Here is an 11,373-nt window from a genome sequence, read left to right as displayed (position 1 = left end):
GTTTATAGCCTGACGTGCCAATATACTGCCCGTCACTGCTGCAGCCATCAAGAGCTCATCAAGATCAGAAGCTTACATTATTTCATCACATGCTTATCTAATACTTAAAGGGGTTCTCCAGGCTACAGATATTGATGTTCCACCCCTCCTCCTCATGAGCCTGGCGTCTCCATAGGTTGGCTGCGGCGCGGATCACCAGGTGGGGATGCGCTCTGTAGGATACAACAGCTGATGTGATTTATGTAAGTAATTCATCAATACTTGGCGCCCTTTTTTGGATTTAAAAAGGGGCTTTGGGCTACACATCACTACCTCCTGACGAAGCAGAGGCGAAACGCGTGTCGAGGTATTTTCGCTGACTTGCGCTGCTCTGTACACCCCCAATCATGTCCTGTGGTATGTATTGCACATAATATTGTGGCAACTTGCGGCAAATTTTGGTCACATTGTTATTGGCTTTTCTGACCAGGTTGTAGGTGGTGGCTTTGGGGGGGTCTCTCTTCTTTCTTTTACTTTTCGTTTTTCTTCTTTTTTCTTTTTTCTGTTTTTCATTCTTCTTCTGTTTTCTTTATTTTTTCCCCCATTTTCTCCGTCCCATTGCTTATTCCTGGGTTCAGATATTCATGGCCTATCCTTCAAATTGGTGGAGATCCAACACCCGGCACCACCACTGATTAGCTGCTTCAGATTGCCACAGCAACGGACACTGTATTGTGTACAGAGCTGGAAGCAGACAGCTCCTTACACCGTGTAGTGGCCATTCCAGGGTACTGCCACTCAGCTCCCATTAGTGAATAGGAGCTGAGCTACAGTACGCTGACACCAGAAACTACACGGTGCATGGAGTTATTCGCCTTCATTTTTAAACTGTTAACTTTCCGCTCTGCAACAGCCCGAAAGAGCTGATTTTTGAAGGTGCCAGATTGCCGCCGATCTGATATTGATGACATATCCTAAACATAGGCCATCAATATATATATAGCCTGGAGAACCCCTTTAACTTACAATTGTGTCACCTTTCAATTTTATTTTTGATTTTAGACACACTGGTTGCTATGGATTTACCCTCTGACATCTGCAGTCTTGTAAATAGGAATTAATTCTAACTTGGTCGGAGAAAGAGGTGACAAATGTATTACGAGGCATAGGTCTGTTAATGAATTTGGCGCATCCTGCCCTGGTGCACCTTTACACTAGTAAAGGTTAGTGCTTTAATTGACACCAATTCTGGCCTATATTGTAGAAAATCTGTAGGGTTGTGGAAGGGCACGCCCACCTAAAAATGTCATGAGCATTCTAAAAGCCCAAAAAGCCACAACATATTTTTTTTCTGCTAATGATGCATTTGGAAAAATTTTGAGAATTTTTTACACCCATTTTCTGGCATAAAGTCCATGATAAATTGTCCCCCGTGAGTTTAGGCAAACCTTCATCAATCAGCTGGCCACCCGGAGGGCTGTCTTTTGAGGGACAAACCCTTTAATGAGGTTATTGGAAATAAAGTATGTAAGCAGATAATTGTTTTATTGTAATAATTATAATGACCATTGATGACTAGATGAACCCAAAGTAAAACTGAAAATTTACTTTGTATGTGTTTAATTTCACTTTGTAAGTACCAATATTACTGCTCCTAAGCTCCGCCGGGGAGTTCCTTCCCTTTAGGAGCGTTCTTGTTTCTACATTTACATAACTGCCTCTTGCATAGATGGTCGTTACTTTAGAATAAATTAGTATATAGATCAATATTTCAATCTGAAGGTCCATGTGCAGATTGCACAGACTTAACCCTATATTGAGTGTATAAGGAATAGGGTCTGATGGGATTTTTGAGGGTGTATGTACCTGTTGTATACGGCTGTCGTTCACGGTCTTCATGTTGACTCTCATTCCACTGAGGACTTCCTTCTGCTTCACCTTCCACAATATCAAGATCACCTCCAAACTGCAAGGCGTGACTTTTCACCACCTATTAGAGGTATATGATTACAGCTGTAGAGAAATTATATATGCGTACCACATCTGTTTTTTATGCCATCCTAATACATTTCGGATTTTAATTTAATTACCTATTCAAAGCCATAGCACCTCCTCTACAACCGGACGTGTAACTTGTCTGTACTGCAAAATCTGAAACAATGCCCGACCTACCATATATAATAATGATGTCTTCTTATGTGGCAGAGAGGAAGCTATACCCACCATTTGTGATACCTCCATTCCCTAGATGCCTTAAAGCAGGCATCTCAAACTCGTGGCCCTCCAGCTGTTGCAAAACTACAACTCCCAGCATGCCCGGATAGCCTACAGGTATCAGCCTACAGCAGGGCATTGTGGGAGTTGTAGTTTTACAACAGCTGGAGGGCCGTGAGTTTGAGATGCCTGCCTTAAAGGGAACCTGTCACGTTAAACATGGTTTTTGAGCTGCAGGCAGCATGTTATAGAGCAGGAGGAGCTGAGCAGATTGATATGTAGTTTTATAAGAAAAGATTCAGTAAAACTTGTATTTTGTTCATTATATCCATGTTCATTCTGAACTTTGAAGTCAAGGGGCTGGACCTATCTGTGACAGCCTTCCCTCTATGACTGTGTATACAGAGATAGCTGTCAATCACTGATTAGGACCGCCTCCTTGACACAAGAAAGTTCAGAATGAGCAGGAATTTTAATGAGTAAAACACAATTTATACAGAATCTTTTCCCATAAAAACGACTTATTAGCTCAGCTCCTCCTGCTCTATAACATGGTGCCTGTAGATTACACTGAATTGTCATAGGACTGAAACGATTACTCGATTGAATTGAGTAATTCGACACAAAGAAATCCTCGATGCAAATTCTTTGCATAGAGGATTTGCTTGTGTCATGTGACCACGGGGCGTGAGTGAAGCGCTTGCTGTTACTCACCGCTCCGTGGTCACCAGTCCGCACCGCGCTGCACTTTCCTCCTGACACATGGTCAGGACATAGTGCACGTCAGGACGACAGTGCAGCGCGCAGAGAAGAAGAGGATGAGCTGTGGAGTGGCGCCCCTACAGGAGAGTTACGTTTTATTTCACATGGGGACATGGCTAGGAAGGGAAGCTAGTGGCAATGGGGGTTGGATTAATTGATAGATTACTCGATTACAAAAATAGTCAATAGTCAAAAATAGAAACAGGTTCTCTTTTTGGCCCCCATTCACATAAGAGAGATGTCAGCCGTACTAGACGATTTGGGCAGAATGGGATCAGATGACTATGTAGTAAATATAGCGGTATGATGATCCTTTCCTGACAGATGATGTAGGAAGAAGGATGGCTTGGGGTAGATGAACCTTATTTGCCTGATCCTTTGGTACCTCTGGAGATGAGCAGCCATCAGAAGTGTCTGCCAACAGCGCACTTACCTCTCCTAAATGAGGGCTAAGGGCTCTTTTACTAATTGACGGCCATTTCACTGTAGTACCGGACACGATGATGTCCGTGTGCGAGTCTGTGGCAGTTACAGTGAATGCTACCCCCTCCATCAGACATGGATGGCCTATCCTCAGGGAAGCCCCTAAAAGATTAGGATTGTATCTTCTGGTTACACAAGTGAAGAAATTGTAAAGCACCAGCGCTTACTGTCAGATAAATCACTACAAGAAGCAGCCGAGCAGACATGTCTGGTAATGGGGGCTCCAGGAGACCGGTGACAGCTGCAGCAGTGAGGCAGTTGCTCGGCATCTCTGTGTCATGTGACTAATTTCAAATCACATGATCCAACCCGGCATGTGCTACTATATAGCATTAGAGCTCATTTATGTGTCTGTATTATGCCTGCACACAGTACTTACATCCACTCAGGGTCCCCACACGAAAGTTACTTCCACTTAGTACACCCACAGGGTAGTTACTCTGACTTACTGCCCCCTTCACAGTAGTTATGCCTGCTTATTGTGCCCCCTTCACAGTAGTTATGCCTGCTTATTGTGCCCCCTTGACAATAGTTATGCCACTTTAGTGCCCCCACATGGTAGTTACCCCATTTAGTGCCCTCTTCACAGGTATATGCCTCTTTAGTGTCTCACACAATGTTTATTTATTGTACTCACTTATATAGCGCTGACATATTCCGCAGCGCTTTACAGACATTATCATCACTTGTTGTCCTCATTGGGGCTCACAATCAGTATGTCTTTGAGGCATGAGAGAAAACTCCACACAAACTCCATGCAGATGTTGTCCTTGGTCAGATTCGAACCTAGGACCCCAATGCTGCAAGCAGGGCCGGGCCGACACAGAGGCTGGGGAGGCTCCAGCCTCAGGGCGCAGGCCAGCTCCCCAGCCTCTGGGCGGCACGCAGGCCACTGACCACGTCGCTGCCGCACCTGCCGGGCTGGGGTGGGGTGGATGTCTGATTAATAACAAACATACATATCTAAATGGCGGAGGGGGGGGCGGGGGGGGCGCACTTGGGCAGCTCAGCCTCTGTTGGTGGTGGACCTTGTCCCAGCCCTGCTTGCAGTGCTGGGGTCCTAGATTTGAATCTGACCAAGGACAACATCTGCATGGAGTTTGTATGTTCTCCCCGTGTTTACATACTGATGGGGAACTTAGATTGTGACCCCCACTGGGGACAGCTTGATGCTAATGTCTGTAAAGTGCTGTGGAATATGTCAGCACTATATAAGTGCATAAAATAAATAAATGCTCCATGAAAAGTATTCTACCCTATGAGCATTGCTTCTAGGAGATGCTATAATATACACTATATGGCCAAAAGTAGGACCTCCCTCCTGAATATTGAGCTCAGATGTTTCAGCCGCATTCATCGTAAGTATATTTATAAAATGAAGCACATAGCCATGGGATCTCCATATTACGAAGTGTCTGTGGATCTTGTGTGCCACTAAAACAATTTGTTTGGGCCCATTTCTAAGGCATAATCTTAGTGTCCCCCCTAGTATTCACCCTTTAAACCCTACACAGGGATCTGGACTTCGCTGCAGGGGAACCACCTAGCCGCTAGCTCTTGGAGTAATCTCTGTTTGGTTGAGTGTTGACTGTTGACCATGTCAAAAGACACCGGTGCAGAGGACCAATGCATCAGGCATAACTGCAGTGAGGGACAGGCCAAGGTCAGGACAAGCAGGTCAGTACAGAGATTTAGGCAGAAGTCAGAACAGGCTAGGGTCAAAAAGTCCAAAGAGTCAGGGCCTGCAGTAAACCAGTGTGCTTCTTTATTGGAGGAACTCAAGCGCAAAATAATACAGGCGAGGCACTGAGCTGGCTTCTCCAGTCTCCTCTCTGGCAGCAGAAGGTTCTGTGCTGAGGAAATGCCTGAGCTAGCTGTCCCTATCGTGCTCAGAGGGATGGTTCCATGGCCAAACGCTGGATGTCCAGGGTCTGTGGCTCACTCGTCCAGCTGCCTCCATGGTCACAAAACTGGTGATCCAGGATCTGTGGCAGAGTATTCCTGTCTCAGCGCCTTTTTTTAGTCACTCATGCAGTCTGGCAGAGTCTCTTCTGCTAAACACTGTTCCCTATCTACAGACCACTAAGGGCTTCTCTCCTTCTTTACAGTTTCTAGCTGAATCAGAACCTTCTAGAGGGAGGGGTGAAGTGAAGAAGCACAGCATAAGGACTCGTGCACATGAACATAAGGGCTCTATGCCCGTGCTCTGGACCATAAATAGCAGTCCGCAATGCCTGGGCACTGGCCGTGTGCACTCTGTCCTGCGGACGCGGACCCGGACCCATTGACTTGAATGGGTCCGCGATCTGCAAGATGCTGCAAAAGATAGGACATGTCCTATTTTTTGTGTTGCGGAGACATGGACCTGAAAGACCATGGAAGTGCTTCAGAGTGTTTCCATGGGCCTCTGCTCTGCAAAAGGTAGATCATGTCCTATCTTTTGCCGTATCTTGCAGATCGCGGACCCATTCAAGTCAATGGGTCCGCATCCGCAGGACAGATTGCACACGGCCAGTGCCCATATATTGCGGACCACAATACATGCACAGAGCCCATGCGATCGTGTGCATGAACCCTAAACAGAAACATTGTTGCAGTTTCTGTCTGTGATAGATTAGTATAGAACCTTAATGCAAGTCTATGGGAATGATTAAGCAGACATAAACAAGCCTTCAGACATAAACAACAGCGCTAAACCTGTCAGAAGGTTAGTGTGTCATTTTTTTCCATGTCATAAAGTCTCTCGCTATTAGCTGACTGTGCAGTAAGCCTTTCCACAGTGCAGTGCAAATATAAAGTAATCACAGTGCAAATGAACAGCACATACGGTATTACAATAAACATATAAATGCAGTTCAACAATGTGAAACAGTATAAGAGTAAACAACGGCATAAATCACAGTGCAAGTTAACCCTTCAAAGTGTAATAAAGAAGTGAGTTGATAGCTTTTCAGGGTATAGGGAATCAAATATGGCTGGCTGGGATTGCTGGTACTTGTTGTGCAAGCACTGGGAAGTGATAACGATGCCTGACTGTGGTCAATAACTGATCTTACAGAGAGCCTGTGTCATGTGTCAGTTCCTGATCACGCCCCTGGCTCTTTACTGAGCACTATTGCCATTTCCACCTCAATAAAGCATCACTATTTTATTAGATATTCATGTGTGTGGTTCCAGATGGTAATAACATATAAGAAACTGGAAGGTGTTCTTAAGCCCCGCCCATAGAAGCACCTGGTCACCATAGAAACCCTGTTCTATGATGTCATAAACACTACTGTGATGTCATCACTGCTATATAAAGGGGTGTCACCCAGAATGCTCCGAGGGTTGTATAGGAGAGAAGGAGAGTGGAGTTTGGAGAGTTTGCTGTTGTTTTTTTTGCTGACGTCATATGGACAGATTTCTTGTAAGTAGATTTTATTTACTGGTATTAGGATTATTATTATTATTATTACTGCTGAGATTTCCAGAGATTATTACAGTCCTGTATTGTAATGTAGAGCGAGGAGAAAATTGAGGATGATTGTAGATTGTCCACAGAACTTTTTGTCCAGGGACAGGAATACGATTTCCAGATGTTGTATTTGCCCCCAGACCCCTCTCCCTGCACCCAGAGCATAGTGACCCGCAGTCCTGAATTTGCAGAGACAGTCTCTGCATATTCAGGCTGTGCTGGGCTAAAATGGGCGGGGCTAAATGGGCGGTCCTGCTCTGTTCTGGGGCCTATTTCTCCCAAATTTACCGTCTGCAAAGTGTAAGAGGAGTCAAAAAGGGTAAAAAGATAAGAAAACATTTTTTCCTCCACCGTCTATCACCTGGTTACCATAGTAACAGCCATTCTCCATTTACCAGAGTTCTAACCGTGATGTCATCGCTCTTGGAGCCTGATTTTACCCATAATGCTCTGGCGCTTGTATAGGAGCAGATAGTGGGTTTTGCAAATTTCTTACTTTTTTTTGGACAGATTCCTTGTAACAGTATTTTATTTACTGATTGATTAGGATTATTCTGGATTATTACCAGCGGTGCTCTCCAACAATAGGAGCATGCTGGGAGTTGTAGTTTTATGACAACTAGAGATTCTCTGGTTGCAGACAAAGCCAGGAGCCCGGTGCTAGCAGAGGACAGCTCTGGTTCCTCACAGCCCCGGGGCCCTGGGTGCAAATCTGACCAAGGACAACATCTGCATGGAGTTTATATGTTCTCCCCGTGTTTGTGTGGGTTTCCTGATAGGGAACTTAGATTGCGAGCTCCAGTGGGGACAAAAAGTGCTGAAAATGTCTACAAAGTGCTGTGGGAATATGTGAGTAAAATAAAAAAAAAATTGATATTGATGGCCAATCCTCTGGATAGGTCATCAATATTTGAACACTGACATCCTGCAGATCAGTTGCTTCAGGAGGCTGTTTCGTCCTCTCAGTTTACCCAGCGCCATCTATTACACAGTTGGTTGTGCTTGGTATGCAGCCCAGATCCAGTCACTTAATAGGACTGTGTTGTGCCATGGCCATGTGACCGATGAATGTGGCAGCGACTTTTTTAAACAGCTGATCGGTAAGGAAGTTGGCCCCCCAGAGGTCGGATATTGATAACCTTTCCTAATACCTGGTGGTCTATGGTATTGAAAGGCAGTATCCATTGTAGTCTTTTGAAAAGAAGGGGTTAAAGGGGTATTTCCATCTCGGACATTGGGGGCATATCGCTAAAGGTACGAATGGGTGGGCTATTTCCGTCAGCCCCATAGACGTGAATGGAGCGGTAGCCGGGCTCGTGTGGTGCACTTCCCATTCATTTCAATAGAACATCTGAAAATAGCCCAGGAATATATGGAGTGTGGCCATTCTAAGTATAAGTGAGTGTCCCCAGTGTTCGAGATGGGAATACCTCTTTAATTTTAGAAACTCTGGTTGTGTAGCATGCTTCCCAGTGGAGGACAGTGGAAAACCAAGGGAACGTGTCACCTCCAGGTCCTATTAAGTGCAGTAATACATGAATAGTTCTGCTCCTACTGACTGCAGATCACTCATTTATATGTCCATACTAAACCCTGTGGAGTCCAGGACCCGAAGACATAGCGAGGGCTCATGAGCATACACATATAATGGTGGGGACTCCATGACAAGTCCTCTTAATGCTACATATCTGGGTCCAGTGGTCACTTACCTGTGTCGGCTCAAACGTTGTTCTGGGTTGAGCCTAGAATGTATGGGCTCCTAGGTGAATCCGGTCCTGCTTCCAAACTACCCCTAGCATCCATGCCCACCACCAGAACAACCCTAACTCTAACCCTAACACATACAAAATACCAGATAGATCACCTAGAAGAAAGTTGCACAGCCCCCTACTTGTCACCACCCCCTGTTGCAGGGTCATATCACCCCCTCCTGTGACCTAAACCTCCTAGGGACCCATAAACTTTATGTTTTACCGCTGTCTTTGTTGAATCCTCTTGATTCCTCCTGCACCGATAGATATGAGAGCAGAGAGGGGATAGAGAGGACTGTGCAGCTGTAACTGTATGGCCACACAGTTCTCACTATGATCAGGCAGAGTGATTGAGGCATGCTCTGCCCTATCTTTAAATGAAGGAGTGGTAAAGATATTGACTTTTCCTGAGTAAAGCTAACTCCTACATAGGCAAAGGGGCTCTTTTAACCATGTAACACTCCCCCTTGCATGCATCATTGTATTTAATTGACCCTAAATTCTGTTTCTTTTTTCCACTACAGAACAAACTAAATCGGCGCGCCCAGTTTCAACCTCCGTTCATCGAGGTAGAGGAGTTAGGGCAAGCCAGGATCTCGTTTGAATGCCGCCGAAAGGTACATGGATGTATGATATGAATAAATAAATTGGAGGATGGTTGGTAGGATGGATGGATAGATTGATGGATGGGTGGATGTTGGTTGGTTGGATTTTGCTTAATTGGATGTATAGATGGATAATTGGAAAATATGAATGGGTGGATGGATTGATGGCTGGTTGGGTGTGTGGATAAATGGATGGAGGACAGATAAACAGATAGATATTAGATAGATATTAGATAGATAGATAGATAGATAGATATAGCCCCCCTTGCATATGTCCCTGTATTTCACTGACACTAAATTCTGTTTTCCACCACAGAACAAACTACCTCGGCGTGCCCATATTTACCTTGTGTCCTCTGAGACACAAGTTGAGGAGTCAAGGAGAGCCAGGACATTATTTGAACGCTGCTTTTTTTGGACCAAGGTAAATGGATGGAGTGGAGAATCGAATGATAGATAAAAGGATATATGGACGGATGGATGATTGGTTTCTGCTCGGTTGGATGTATGGATGGATTGATGCATAGATATTTTGATATAAAGACTGATGGGTGGATGGACGAATTGATGAATATATGGTTGGTTGGATGAATGGGGGGTTGGTAGGAGGGTAGATGTATCCTTCCTGTACTCATTATAGAGAGAAGTATAGAGAAGTATAGAAGTATAGAGAAGGGATCGGGGTTGCCAACCGTCCAGAAATTTCTAGACAGTCCATAAAAATGGGCAACTTTTTTCCTGTGTACGTGAAAAAAAAAATCGACGTGTCTATGATTTTTTTTAAGGCTGGCGGTGCTTTTCTAAATTATTTAGGTGGTAATTATTAGCATTTTACAGCTCCCAGTAAATGCTTTTAATGAGTTCTTACCAGTATATGGAGCTATGGACATGCAATGGAGCGCTCTATCCAGTCTTTAAAGGGTTTCTACCACTTCGTTTGACATATTTAGCTGTCAGACACTAGCGATCCGCTAGTGTCTGCTCTAACAAACCATCCTAATATAATAGGTTTTGGGGCAGCCGTTTCGCTAAAAAAATAACTTATATCTATATGCTAATGAGCCTCTAGGTGCTATGGGGGCGTCATTAGCACCTAGAGGCTCCGTCTACCTTCACAAACTGCCACCGCCCAGCGCGTCCCTCCACCCCGCCCATCTCCTGCTGAATGCGATCCTCCCCGTGCGCGTCTCTATTCGGCGCATGCGCAGTGAATGTCTGACCGCTTCCCTGCTTAGACATCTCGCCTGCGCCGATGACATCATAGTGCTCCGAGGAACAGGCGCAGTGGAGATGTCTGTGCAGGGAAGCGGTCAGACATTCACTGCGCATGCGCAGAATAGAGACGCGCACAGGGAGGATCGCAGCAGCAGGAAATGGGCGGGCTGGAGGGACGCGCTGGGCGGCGGCATTTTGTGAATGTAGACCGAGCCTCTAGGTGCTAATGACGCCCCCATAGCACCTAGAGGCTCATTAGCATATAGATATAAGTTATTTTTTTAGCGAAACGGCTGCCCCAAAACCTATTATATTAGGATGGTTTGTTAGAGCAGACACTAGCGGATCGCTAGTGTCTGACAGCTAAATATGTCAAACGAAGTGATAGAAACCCTGAGAGGGGCTCAGGGAGTCTGTGCAGATGCAGACTTTTCCTTAGTGAAGCTCCTAGATAGGCAAAGAGAGCTGTTTTTTCTGTCTTTAAGGGGAGCTCTGAGAGTCTGTGAAGCTTGCCCCTACATAGTCATGGGGGCTGTTTTAACCATGTAGCCTATCCCTTGCATAAGTCCCTGTATTTCACTTCCCCTAAATTCTGTTTTCCTCTCTACACCACAGATCAAACTACCACTGCGGCACAACCGTGTTCACCCTCTGTCCTCTGAGGCAGAGGAGTCAGGAAGAGGCGACACATCCACCAAATGCTGCCGTTCTAGGAACAAGGTAAATGGATGCATGATTGGATGGGTGAATGGGAGGATGGATGGCTGGTTGGATGGATCATTGGATGGTAAATAAATTAATTCATGAATGATAGATGGATGGATAGTTGATATTTGCTTGGCTGGATGTATGGATGAAAGGGTGGATGGAAGGATGGATTGATGTATATTTGAATAGAAAGATTAAT

The 11,373-nt window shown here is 45.1% G+C and overlaps 1 long non-coding RNA gene across 1 annotated transcript; it reads left to right on the top strand.

The window, feature by feature from the left end:
• The first annotated feature begins 9,164 nt into the window (after nucleotides 1-9,164).
• On the top strand, nucleotides 9,165-11,149 carry LOC120986073. Its single transcript, XR_005775632.1, has 3 exons — nucleotides 9,165-9,263; nucleotides 9,568-9,675; nucleotides 11,082-11,149. It is a non-coding gene; the product is annotated as an uncharacterized LOC120986073 (long non-coding RNA).
• Nucleotides 11,150-11,373: the final 224 nt, after the last annotated feature.

The sequence above is a fragment of the Bufo bufo genome, chromosome 1 (assembly GCF_905171765.1).
Source record: "Bufo bufo chromosome 1, aBufBuf1.1, whole genome shotgun sequence".
In the NCBI taxonomy this organism is placed as follows: domain Eukaryota; kingdom Metazoa; phylum Chordata; class Amphibia; order Anura; family Bufonidae; genus Bufo; species Bufo bufo.
This window is presented reverse-complemented; position numbering and strand designations above follow the sequence as displayed.